Source organism: Humulus lupulus, chromosome 2 (genome assembly GCF_963169125.1).
Source record: "Humulus lupulus chromosome 2, drHumLupu1.1, whole genome shotgun sequence".
Classification (NCBI taxonomy): Eukaryota; Viridiplantae; Streptophyta; class Magnoliopsida; order Rosales; family Cannabaceae; genus Humulus; species Humulus lupulus.
The window spans coordinates 290,009,791-290,023,257 of record NC_084794.1 but is presented as its reverse complement, the minus strand read 5'-3'; the positions used below and the strand labels follow the sequence as shown (position 1 = coordinate 290,023,257).

The 13,467-nt window shown below is 30.6% G+C and overlaps 1 long non-coding RNA gene across 2 annotated transcripts; it reads left to right on the top strand.

Annotated features, from left to right (window-relative positions):
- The first annotated feature begins 218 nt into the window (after positions 1 to 218).
- Positions 219 to 9,029, top strand: LOC133816785 (uncharacterized). 2 transcript variants are annotated; one of them, XR_009885463.1, is made up of 3 exons: positions 219 to 257; positions 8,806 to 8,880; positions 8,972 to 9,029. It is a non-coding gene; the product is annotated as an uncharacterized LOC133816785 (long non-coding RNA). The 2 variants fall into 2 exon arrangements; XR_009885464.1 differs by lacking the exons at positions 8,806 to 8,880; positions 8,972 to 9,029 and adding exons at positions 8,529 to 8,623; positions 8,709 to 8,751.
- Positions 9,030 to 13,467: the final 4,438 nt, after the last annotated feature.

Below are 13,467 nucleotides of genomic sequence, written 5' to 3'. Positions count from 1 at the left end.
CAATGCAATATCACTCTTGTAAAGTTTAAACCCATCCACTGAACAGTTAAGCCTTATTCCGATTGGTCATATTCCAACTTTAATTTTTGGTTGTTTGAGCTTGCTTGCCATGTTGTTTAGTTTGTTAGTTTATCACACATGCTTGTTTAATATCTATTGACAAATTTTAATTTTGTATTAATCTTTTAAGTATTGATTATATTCTTTAGGTTAAGGACCGAATTGGCAAGGAGCATTGCAAAGGTAATTTGCAAGAGGTACGGAATTTATTCTTTTAACTCTTATTATTAATATCTTTAAAATGTTATAGGAGTTTGAATATCTTAAATATTCATCCATAGAGAAGTAGGTTCTGAGATTAAAATTGTGTGCTACGGTGATAACGGAAGGTTGAAAACTTGTGTGTATTAGAGAAGTAGGTTCTGGAAAATTTGTTTGTGTGCTGCGGTGATATAAGGAAGAAAATTTATTGTGTGTTGTTTGAATTTTTTGACTTGTTATTGATAGATGGTTAGGTAAGCTTTTATATGTATAAATTAGATTTTTCATTATATGTATAGATTAAATTTTTCATTTAGTCATATTGTTTTCATTATTTCCATATGTATAGATTAGATTTAAATGCCACAACCCAAGCTAAAATCTTGTCTTTGATCCAAACCCAATTAGTTAGTGGCTACCATTTTAGAATCTGATTTTTAAATTAAAAACAACACTAGAATCTCTTGAACTAGCCTTTTATGCACACTTAACAAAAGTAAGTTAAGAAAACAGAAGTTACAAGACCTTTTATTTGGTAATTGATTTCAACAAGCTTCCTTCAAAGTGTTCAATTATAATGATCTTGCACAAATAGTTCCACTCTTAGAGTCTCAGTATACATAAAGCCTGTCAAAACAAAGTGAGCCATACTAACCATAATAAACCATACACATTAACACCATTTTGCAAAAGAAAAAAATTGGGCTGAGTTCAATTTATAATTTATCATGTGTAATTATTTTAAGAATTCTGTTACTCCTTCTACAACTAATACATCAATGACTCATAGCTGGTAAATTATCTCTATTAATTTTTTAAAGCTTAACACTAAATCCATTAAACCAGATTACTTATTTCAGTTATTTTAGGTTAATTTATAAAGTACAAACTCTTACATTATAGAATGCTTAAAATCACTTCTTTCATGTTGTGGAAATTATGTGTGTAAATACATAAGAATTTACAAAAAATACTCTCATTGATACAAATAATGTAGGCTTATAATTTCGCAAACATACTTAGATATACATAATACAGTCTGTAAAAACAAATTGAGCAATGAATAAGAATATCAACCATAACAAACCATAGACAGTAAAAAAACATTATAATTCTGTTAAGAGGTGATAATTATCTGATTGAGATAATATTGCTCAAATTAAAAGACAAACTATACATATACCAAAACCCTTTTCCTTAAAAAAGTAAAATGTCTACATGTGCTGAAGCTTTAATGAAAAAATCACACCTACTTTTGAAAATATAGGCACTCTAAAAGTTAGGGTATTGGACCTTTTTTAAATTTTCTGTTAAATAAAACAGTGAGTTACTAAAATATTACCCCTTTAATATCTAATTAATCGTAATAATCATTTGGTGTGCTAAAGTAAATTTTACCATTACCAATATAAATTTGTAGCTTTCTTAGTTAAATACTTAGAAAAGTCCTCATATATTTCTCTAAGTATAAACTTTATAAGTCCTAAGTTATAAGTGGATTACTTTGAAAATTATAATTGGAAAACTACATCTCCAAAAATTCTCAAACTTCACAGAATTAACCTTGGCTATATCAAGAAGTCTCTTGTAAAATTTTACACAAAAATAATTATTTTTACTTAGTAACATTTATTTTAAAAAATCTTACTTTAAGGTTGTCTAGGAATAGGTCAATCTTTTTAACAAATTTTGAGACTTTATAAAATCTATTTGGTTTATTAATTTGGTCCAAAAATTTTTAGGACCATAATAGGCTGTGTAAAAAACACTTACACCAAAAATAAAATCATTTTAGGGATTTTTACTTGGTAAAACGGATACTCAAAGTTGGCTATCCAGAAACTATGGTAAATTCTCATAAATTTTTATCAAATTTTGAAATTTCATATCTCACAGCTCTTTTAAAATTCTCCTTTGAAATTTTGCCATTTGATTCTTAAATATTAAAATAATGTATTCTCCAAAAAATCATCCAAAAATGCAATGATTTTTCCACCGAAATAATTGTCCAAAATCAGCCATTTACCTCATTTTTTAAATGCTTACCCCAGACTACACACAAATTTTGCAAAGGCTATCGCTTGGTCAATTCAAAACCTTCTTGCACGTTTTTACACATTATGAACATCTATAAATCCTAAAATGCAAGATAAAATACAAGAAAATTCATAATTAGTTTGACCCATAACTCATTTAACCCACTAGAAGTCAGCTCCTAACCATTTTCTTACAAAATCAAGATTTTTACATATGGAATGTTGGATTCCATTATTAACAATCATGTAAATTCTTATGCATGTACAATCAGCCATTAATTAAACATCAACATAGTTTCAATGATCAATTAAAGCACAACTAATAATCAAAACATGGCAGCTTGAACAAGAATGCAATTAGCATATTAAGCTTCAATCTTGCTATTAAAGAGTTATCCCTTCCAATTTGGGTGGCTAGACGTAGAACTTATGATCCTATGACTATTAAAATCCAAGAATTTTATAAAAATAAAAATTTGATCGTTCTGTTTTACAGCTCAGTAAGTCATAATATTCTCAAAAACAGACTTAATGAATCAATAAACAGAACAAACTAAGAGCACCATAAGGCATTTAAACGAGCTCAAAAGATGGTAAACTTGCTTAAAATTTCTTAAGGGTAATCAGGGAATCCGCATCTTAATAACTTCAGTATATTTTTTCTTCTTATATATATTTCCTTTTATTCTAGGTTGTATTTATCAAGAGAGGTTGCCTTATCAATAATCAAAACATAGCAAATGTAACTCTCTTATTTGGACAGGTTTCAAAGTTAGACTGAAACCAAATAAATTTAGGATGTTTATAACTAAGTTAGAGTTAACAAATAAAACCACTAACTAAATGAATCAATAGCACTAAGAAGAAACAGAAGAAAGGTTAGTCATAATATACCACAGATAGTACCTAGTCTCAATAGCACCATAAACTAGCAACCTGTCTTTCCAAACATGTACAAGAATCCCAAAACACAACACTCAGCACAAACACTCAACATTTTGCTACTTTTCCCAGGTCCCCATCCAAACAACTAATAAAATAGAGAGGATAACTCCAAAAAAATTATAATTTTAATCTCATATAATGGCATGGAAGCCAGCTACTAATATATTCAAGAAAAATTATTTATTTTTAGGCTTTAAATGATCTTCCTATATATATTGACAATAATAAATAAATGAGGACCACTTGTTAATTTAAAACTCATTATAGCAACAGTGTATTCCATCTTGTATTACAATTTATTACTGACAAGTCTAAAAAGAGAACTGTTTCAATTTTTTCTATCACCTCTAATATAGTAAAAACTAAAAATTTGTTGGAGTACAAAAAAATAAAATGAAAGTTTAGTAATGTTAAACTATTCCAAAATTTTCATCTATCGAAACCCAGCCAGATTTCAAAATTCAAATACAATGGCAACTACCATACTTTTGCTTTTCAATTACTTTTTACAACTAAGTATAAGGTACAATAGTAACATTACCACCTTTCATATGCTGCACAAACTAACGAGCCAGGCATATATTGGAAAATTATCCATGAACTTAATTGTTGTCTTCTAGAAAGCATGATCTGATAAATGTTTAAGCAATATGATCCAAATATTTTAAGCAATTCATTCCTCTCCGGCCTTAGAATGATTCTTCTTCAGTCGCCTCCTCCCCATGTTGCTTGCCCTAATTAACAGCCAAAGTTTTAATGTTTTATGACCCATGAAACAGTACTTATTAATCATGTCAGAAACATATTTCAGTACTCCTAAATACTCGATGAAAAGAAAGAATCAGACTAGTACAAAATGCTATTTCGAACCAGAAGGTATTTTAAACGATTTGAGTAATGAAACCAGGGATTCAAGTAGTTTTACATTGTGCAAGTATGCAAGAAGGAACATGAGCACTTACCAGTATTGATTGTGGAATATCACATCATCAGTTGGTACTTTTTTCCCATCATTATTTCGGTTCCAGTGATAGAATACGTGGATTCTGTTTTTATAATTGCTAGTTTAGTTTATTGTCCTATCTATAAATAGGCCAACAGTGCTTTTGACCAGGGGGGAGCAAGGCCCCACTTAAATTTTTTATTAATAATTTACAAGTAAACTTTAGTTAAAAAATATGTTTTGTCCCCATAAAAATTTATTTTTTTCAACAATATTTTATAATTATTTTTATTCTGCCTATTATAATTTATATTTCCTAGTTTACCCCTACTACAAAGAGAAATTTGCTCTGCCACTGTTTTTGACACTAGTAAGAAATGAATGAATTGCTTAATTCTTCCTCTCTTGATTCTCTTTAAATGTTCACCTTCTCTGTTATTATTCTATTTCTCTCTAAAGTTCTATTTTATTTTCTGTCTTAATTCTCTCTCTAAATCTAAAATAACCCTGTTCTTCTAGAAATGTTTACCACTTATTCTGAACACAACTCACCATACACGGTTATACAATCAAACTGAGAACTAATAATGATCTATAAACCACAAATCTGGAATCAATTATAAATTTATATCCATTAACAATCAGAAAAGGTACGAGACCATAAAGAAATCCCAAACACTCTACAGGGAACTAGAAAAAATTTGTAAATTGGAATTAAGTAATTAACTCCACTCTAGAATCTTCAGCAAAAGTGATCATTTAACTCTGAACAAGCAACTCTGCCCCTGAATGAAATTCAATAAAGCTTTAAACTTCAATAACCCAAATATACTGAAATTCAACCAAGGCATGTTTTCTTTTAAAAGCATGTGTGTGAATGACCTTGTCATGACCCTGATATTACAACCGCAAATAATGTGATTGTCTTACCCACTACAACAATTTTCACTTTTAATGACTCTCTATAATGACTTACACCAATGGTGTAAGTCATTAAAAGTATTCAGGGATATTTAAAGTCTAATGGTGTAAGTCATTAAAAGTTCTTGTCGATGACTACCAAGGTAAGTCATTAAAAGTGGTGGGAGACGTTATTTGTTATAAATTAAAAAGTCAAAAAAATAATAATTAAATCTGACAATGGGAGCCCTCTAACGTCTCCCTTGGGTAGATGTGTACACATCCAACGTCTCCCCTGGGAAGACGTGTACACATCCAACGTCTCCCCTGGGAAGACGTGTACACATCCAACGTCTTCCCAAGGGAGACGTTGGAAGTGTACACGTCTTCCCAGGGGAGACGTTGGATGTGTACACGTCTACCCAGGGAAGACGTTGGAAGCCTCCCCTATATATCACCTTCCCCGAGCCATCACCAACCAGAAGAAACCAGAGGCGATTTCTGGGCATTTCCTTGGCGATTTTGGGCGATTTTTCTTCCGTTTTCCTCCTCCGAAAATTGATTTGAGGTAAGTTTTTAAGTTTAATTCATGTTTAATAGTTAGGATAATGTACTATTATTTATTTTCTTTAACTATAATAGGTTAATATTGTGATTTTAGGGTATTTTGTGGGTTGCGATTTTGGGTATTGTGGGTAATTTTGGGCGAAATTGATACCGATTTTGGCCGATTTTCTCCTCCAAAAACTAATTTTAGGTATGTTTGTTCATTTTAATTAATGTATAATAGTTATGATTATATATTTTTATTTATTTTCTTTAATTATAATGGGTTAATATTGAGATTTTAGGGTATTGTGGGTTGCGGTTTTGGGTAATATTTGCTTGATTTGAAGAAGATTTGAGATATGATTTCATTATTAAAACAATGCATTATAGTTAGAATGATAGAAATAATTATTTTTGTGTATTTTTTTTATGATTTGTGAGTTTATTATAAATATTTTTTAAAAGTTTGAAAAATGATTTTAATGAAGATTTGAGATACACAATTGAGATTTAATAGTTATACCATGTTATTTACTATTTTTTTATTTTTTTTTTTTACAATTTAATTCGAAAATTGTAGATTTTTTTTAATTAAATTTTTAGGTTGATTAAGTATATATATGTGTCTAAAATAAGGAAAATAATTTAATTTTAATTTACATACTAAATTGCATGTATAGAAATAAGTAATTCAAGTATATATGTTTATGATTTTTTTTATTTATATTATTATATTATTCAAAAATTATATATTTGTATTTATATTTTAATTATTTTATTAACATTGAAGTAGGTTGATTATATATATTATGTTTTATTTATTAATTAATTAATTCAATTTTGTTGGTTGTGAATTTAATAGCAAAGTGCATTGCAAAGTGAAGTAAATTTTCTAGCTAGGACTATTAATTGCAAGAGGTACGTACATTATCTTATCTCTCGTTTTAGTATTATTAAATTTTTGTTAGAGGAGTTTGAATATCTTAAATATTCATCCATAGTGAAGTAGGTTCTGAGATTAAAATTGTGTGTTGCGGTGATAACAGAAGGTTGAGAACTGTGTGTTTTAGTGAAGTAGGTTCTGGAAAAATTGTTTGTGTGCTGTGGAGCTATAAGGAAGAAACTTATTGTGTGCTGTTTGAATTGTTTGACTTGTTGTTAACAGATGGTTAGATCAATATTATAGGGGAAATGCTGTCCGATTTTGTCTAGAATTATGTATTCTATTATTATATTTGAATTGTGTTGTGCTTATTTGATTGGATTTGATAAGATTGACTGATGGCTAGGTTACTAATATAGAAGAAATGCTGCCCAATTTTTCATACGCTCGGCCATATGCTTATGTAGTTTTTATTGTTTAATTTTTCATAGACATAGGAGAAGATATGGATAGAAAATGGATGTCAGCGAATAGGTTATCCGTGGAATATAAAAACGGGGTCGATTTATTCTTAAGATTTTGTTCGGAGAATGTGAAAGACCTAAAATTTACTCGTTGCCCATGTATTAAGTGTGGAAATGTAAGGAAAATGGATCTTAGTAAGATCAAACAACACTTATTTTTCAATGGAATCGACAAAAGTTACACGGTTTGGTATATGCATGGGGAGAGAATGCATGTCGCGCCAACTCCACCAAGTAGACCCAATGAAGTAAGGAGGAATATAGTAGAGGAGAATTGTGATGCATTAGATGATATGATTGATGACGCACATTATGGATCCGGAGTAGACCCAGATAAGTTTGAGACACTACTTAGTGATGCTGAGAAACCGATTTACCCCGGTTGTAAAAAATTTACAAAGTTATCCGCACTCCTTAGGTTGTACAATTTGAAAGCTAAACACGGTTGGAGTGATAAAGGGATGACTGATCTACTTTGTTTTTTGAATGATTTGTTGCCGGAGTGTAATGAAATGCCAACTTTAATTATACTTGTGCAACCGAAAGTAAGTAACTACGACTTTAATTATACTTGAATTTTACTGATATTTTTTTATATTAATTGCTTGATATTTTATTTAAATATTAGTCTCCGCATCAACCAGACAATGTGGCATGTGGATATTATGTGATGAGAATGTTCAAGGATTACATTGAACATTCACGACCTGGACGTTACTTGAAGAAAGAGGTATGTATATAAATTTATACAAAGTTAATAATTTATTTATTATTAAAGTATATATAATCAAATAATTGATTAACTAATATATTTTACTTTGTATTTTTTGTAGCTAAACACTACGCCATATACACAAGCACAGATTAATGAAATGCGACAACACTGGGCGAACCATATGCTACCGATAATTCAAAGTCATCGTCCCACATATTAGGTTTTTGTCATTTACTTTTACTTTTTCTTTCTTACTATGTGTTTAGCTAGCTAGTGTAATATTTGTTAATTTTGTATGTTTAACAACAAATATTACAATTTTGTATATTTAGCTAGCAAAAACATATTAGATATACACATTTCGGTTTTATTAATGAAAATTCAAATTTTAAATTTGTATATAATTTAGATTTTTTAATTAATATATTTAATTCTATTTCAAAAAAAATTAATATATTTAATTCTATTAATTAATATACTGAAAATAATTATTTAATTTTTAAAAAATAAATACAAAAACCTATGACGTCTCCCATGGGGAGACTTTGTAGACATCCAACGTCTGGGAGACGTCATAGGTTGTACACGTACACCCTATGACGTCTCCCAGGGGGAGACGTTGGATGTCTACAAAGTCTCCCCATGGGAGACGTCATAGGGTCACTTTAGATGGCCCCTGCAACAACGTCTTCCCTAGGGGGAGACATCAAATGTCTACAATGTCTCCCCCATATAGCCATTAAATGCCTATTTTGTTGTAGTGACCTAACAGTTGTTAAACCCAGACAAAAAACAAGATTTTAGTAAGAGAACAACATCAAATGCAAATTCATTGGAGATGGATAAAAGTTGGATCCATCTTAACAGGTTAGTAACGAAAATCATATAGTTTATTTTGGATATAAGTTTAAGTGTTAGTGCTTGATTATTGACGTATGCTCTAAAATTGTAGAGTAACGGTGGAATATGAGCAAAAAGCTAGAGAGTTTGCACTTATAAATCTTAGTTTTCTTTTCTTCCAATAAAACTTATCTTGGTTTTATATTTAGGTTGGTGGTAAAGTGACACCAAGCGAAGGACAGTCTCGCAATGTACCGCAGTCAAACAATATTCAGTCCCCTAAGGTAAATTATAAAAGTTGTTATTGTTTTAAATTTTCATTTTAGAAGAACAATTACAGAAACTAATATATTGTCTTTAAAATAAATTTGGTAGAGTATTGCACTAGAAAAAAGACATAACTTTACAGAAGGGAAGAATGCTTGCTACTTGCTTGACTGGACAGATGCAATTGTTGCTGAAGGTCGTTGGGATTCTAGTGATCCAAATATAACTGTACATGGAAAGCCTCTTGGACCAGACTTTATGCGAGTATGGGTTGATGTTGCTATTATACCAGAGTCTTACTTATTTCGTCCTAATCATGTGATGCTTACAATACAAGAAGCAGTTGGTTCCACAATTGCATGGCCTTCTAAAAAAGTTATTCCAAGAGGTACATTTTCATACTCAAAAAATAACTAATGTCTTATAATTTAGTGTTTGGTTTCTTTGTTTGCTTTGGTGTAGTTGTGAATCTATTATTTTGTATGTGGTGTCCTTTCTTGGATATAATTTCCATAGCATTTTTCTAGAAGTAATTTGTGATGCTAGATAATAACAATAAAATATTTCTTTGTTTATTTTGCAGATATGACAAGCCAAGTATAAAAGGATACTTAAGACTCCTTGAAAGTAGTAACTTTTAGACTCCTTGAATACTTAAAGAATATTTTGTTGTTGATGACAGTGTTGAATGTTTTAAACTAAATTGTGGATTGTTAATTCAATGTAGAATGTTCTTACTTTTTGTTATTTGAAAATCAAGTTCATTTGATGATGCTAGTATATATTAGAAAGCTAATTTTAATTATATAAAAAAAATTAAAATATAATAGAATAAATTAGTGTAATATAAATAAAATATATAATGAGAATTTAAATATATCTAAATATAACAATAATACGAAAATTGAGTTATAATATATATTACAACAACACTTTTTATGCAAAGAATTATGTTATGCAAACTTCATTATATAACACAAAAAATGTGTTATACTAAAGTGTAGTATAGCACAAAAAATGTGTTATACTAAAGTGTAGTATAACACAAAAAATGTGTTATAGTATCGACTATAAATAACATAATTCAACACTTATCTATATATTAAAATAACATAGAAATTGTGTTATCGTTGACAGTACAATAACACATCTGTATAACACTGATAAAGTGTTATGTAAAGTACCCTGACCTACGATAACATAGTCTATCTTAACACATCAGAAAGTGTTATCGTAGGTTTTGATAACACATTTTTGGTGTTTTTAAAAGCATTTTTTCTTGTAGTGAGGAAATGAAGTCCATGTACTCAAATTCCGTTTGGGATCTTGTGGAAGCACCTAGTGACATTAGGGCCATTGGGTGTGGATCTACAAGAAGAAACGAGGTGTTGATGGAAATATCGAGACTTATAAAGCTCAATTAGTGGAAAAGGATTATACCCAAAGAGAAGACGTGGACTATGAGGAAACTTTTAGTCTGGTAGCCATGCTCAAATCCATTCGCATCCCCTATCCATAGCAGCCACTCTCGACTATGAAAATTGGAAAATGGACGTCAAGACAGCTTTTCTTAATGGAAAGATTGATGAAGTCATTTATATGGATCAGCCAGAAGGATTTAAAGTATCTGGACAAGAAGGAAAAGTTTGCAAGTTGAATAGGTCCATCTATGGACTTAAACAAGCTTCTCGTTCCTAGAATCTTAGGTTTGATGAAATAATCAAAACCTATGGCTTTGAACAAAATATTGATGAGCCCTGTGTTTACCAACTGAAGGCAAATCAAATAGTGGTATTCCTGGTTCTTTATGTAGATGATATCTTACTCATTGGAAACAATGTTAAGAAATTATCAGATGTGAAGAATTGGCTGAGCACTCAATTCCAGATGAAGGATTTGGGTGAAGCAAGTTATGTTCTAGGTATATATCTAGATCATTAAGGATAGAAAGAACAGACTCTTATCTCTATCTCAAGCAATTTACATAGATAAAGTGCTTGAACGTTTCTCAATGATAAATTCCAAGAGAGGGCATCTACCGTCCCGCCATGGAATTCATCTTTCAAAGAAGCAGTCTTCCCAAACTCCTGAAGAGGAAGATGCAATGAGAAAAGTTCCTTACGCATCTGCAGTTGGAAGTCTGATGTATGCCATGTTGTGTACTAGACCAAACATATCCTATGCATTGGGAGTAGTGAGCAGGTATCAGTCAAACCCAGGACCAGAACATTGGATAGCAGTTAAGCATATCCTGAAGTATTTGAGACAGACTAGGGATTATATGTTAGTCTACAAGAGTGGTGTTATGAACCCTAGCCTACACCGATTCAGATTTTCAGATTGATGTCGATGATAGGAAGTCTACTTCTGGAATGGTGTTTACTCTTGGGGGTGGAGCTGTGATTTGGAGAAGCGTAAAGCAGTCTGCAATCTCAGATTCCACCATGGAGGCTGAGTACATAACCGCGTCAGAAGCAGCTAGGGAAATAGTCTGGCTAAAGAAGTTCTATTCGGATATTGGTTTTATTCCAGAAATGGATAAATCGCTTGTGTTGTTTTGTGACAATACAGGAGCGATAGCCAACTCGAAAGAACCTCGAAGTCACAAGAGGAGTAAGCATATAGAAAGGAAGTATCACATTATTCGAGAATATGTGGCCAGGGGAGATGTGGAGGTTATGAAGATTGCAGCTGAAGACAATCTTGTGGATCTGATTATAAAGACACTACCAGAAGCTACATTTGATAAGCATATCAAGGAAATGGGATTAGTAGAATTAAGGCATTAGTTTCAATTAGTGCAAGTGCAAGTTTGTTGGGGTTTTATGCCTTAATTAAAATTCTTTATAATCTCATTTTATTATCAATAAAATAATAGAAAATCATTTTTTTGACTTGGTTAATCACTTTTCTCACATGTTTTATTTTCGTGATTATTTGTTTAATATAAACTTCTATTAAATCTCGAGCATATAGCTAATCTTATTTATAGTGACGTAATCACAGTGGAATATAAATATGATTATATGTTCAAAATAAGTTAGTCCTAAGATTAGTCAGTTCACCAGATTTACACTGACTTGCCAATCTACTATATGATCTACTTACACATTATAGTGTTATGTTCTTTCCAGAACATTAGCAACGTAGATAAGATCAAATGTATTTGTTACATCGAACAGAACCGATATTGACAGTTGATAAGATAAGTAAACATACCGTTATTATCAATTCTAGTCATATCATATAGTTGACCATAGGTCAAATCAATCTCAATTCTGAGTGGTTAGTATTCACACTGATTGTATTATTTGAGTTCTTTGACTTGTTCGTTACCATCTTACCCTACGGACTAGCCCATACTTACATCTTGGGAACTCAGTAGTATAATTGAGTGGGAGTGGTAATCATAGATATAAACATCTATAGCTTCTGATGAAGAAGTGAAACAATGGTTTCCTTTTAGTTTGGTTCAAGGTGTTAAATGATAGAGATCTCATTTCAATAATTAAATTAGTTGACTGAAATATCATTTACAAGGAACTGAGTGTTTTAAGGATAAAATACAATGAGGGGTAAAACAGTATTTTAGTCATATCTCATTGTAGACCGTCTATAGAGGATTGAGTGACAATTATGGTTGTAACAATGGATAATTAATAGTTTATCTATATTTTTTATAGAGTGTTCTATGAATTCAAGAGTGCAATTCCGAGTCTATAGTGGAGTCACGAAGAATTAATAAGTTAGTAAATTCATTTGTTAGATTTATGGTAACTTATTGGAGCTTGATTTCATATGCCCATGGTCCCCATTGTACTTTGGATAAAATCATCTAGTTAGTCTCAATTAATTGATTTAATTATCAAAGTTGACCAGGTCAATTTTAGATAGTTTCACAGAGTTGTGTAATTTTTAGAAGAAAAGAGAAATTATGGCAGATTTATTAATTAAGATAAATTGGTATCTAAATTAATAAATAAGTTTAAATCAAGGTTCAAATTATAAATAATTAATTTGATAAAGGATTTAAATAATTATTTAATTAATTAAATCAATAGAAAATAATACAGGTCTTGATTTTAAGACCAATGGGCTTATAATCAAATAGGAAATTTCACAGGCCTAAAGCCCGTGATAATTTCGACCTAGGGCTTTCAAATTGCTATTATTTTATTAAATTTTTAATTAAATTAAATGGCCTAATTGAGTCTATAAAAAAAGTGCATAAAGAGAAGTCAAAACATAAGTTTAATCACTGATTTTCTGATAGTTTTAGATTCTCTCTAAACACAAGTCCTTTTCTAAGCCTCTTTGATTATTTTCTCTTCTTCTTCTCTGTATCTATCTCATGTGTTGAGAATTTCCCACACTAGTCTAGGTGATTCTAAGGATACATTGGAAAGCTATGAAGAAAATAGAAGATTGGTTCCGTTTCTTGATAATACTCTGCGACAGAGAGGATGCAAGAGTTAGAGAAACTGAAGGAGGACTCTTTAATTCCGTTGCATATACTGTAAGTATTCTATTCTTTGTTTCTCTTTGAATTCAATTTTAGAAACATGTTTTAGGATATCTCGTATTAATTTCTTTAATATTAGATA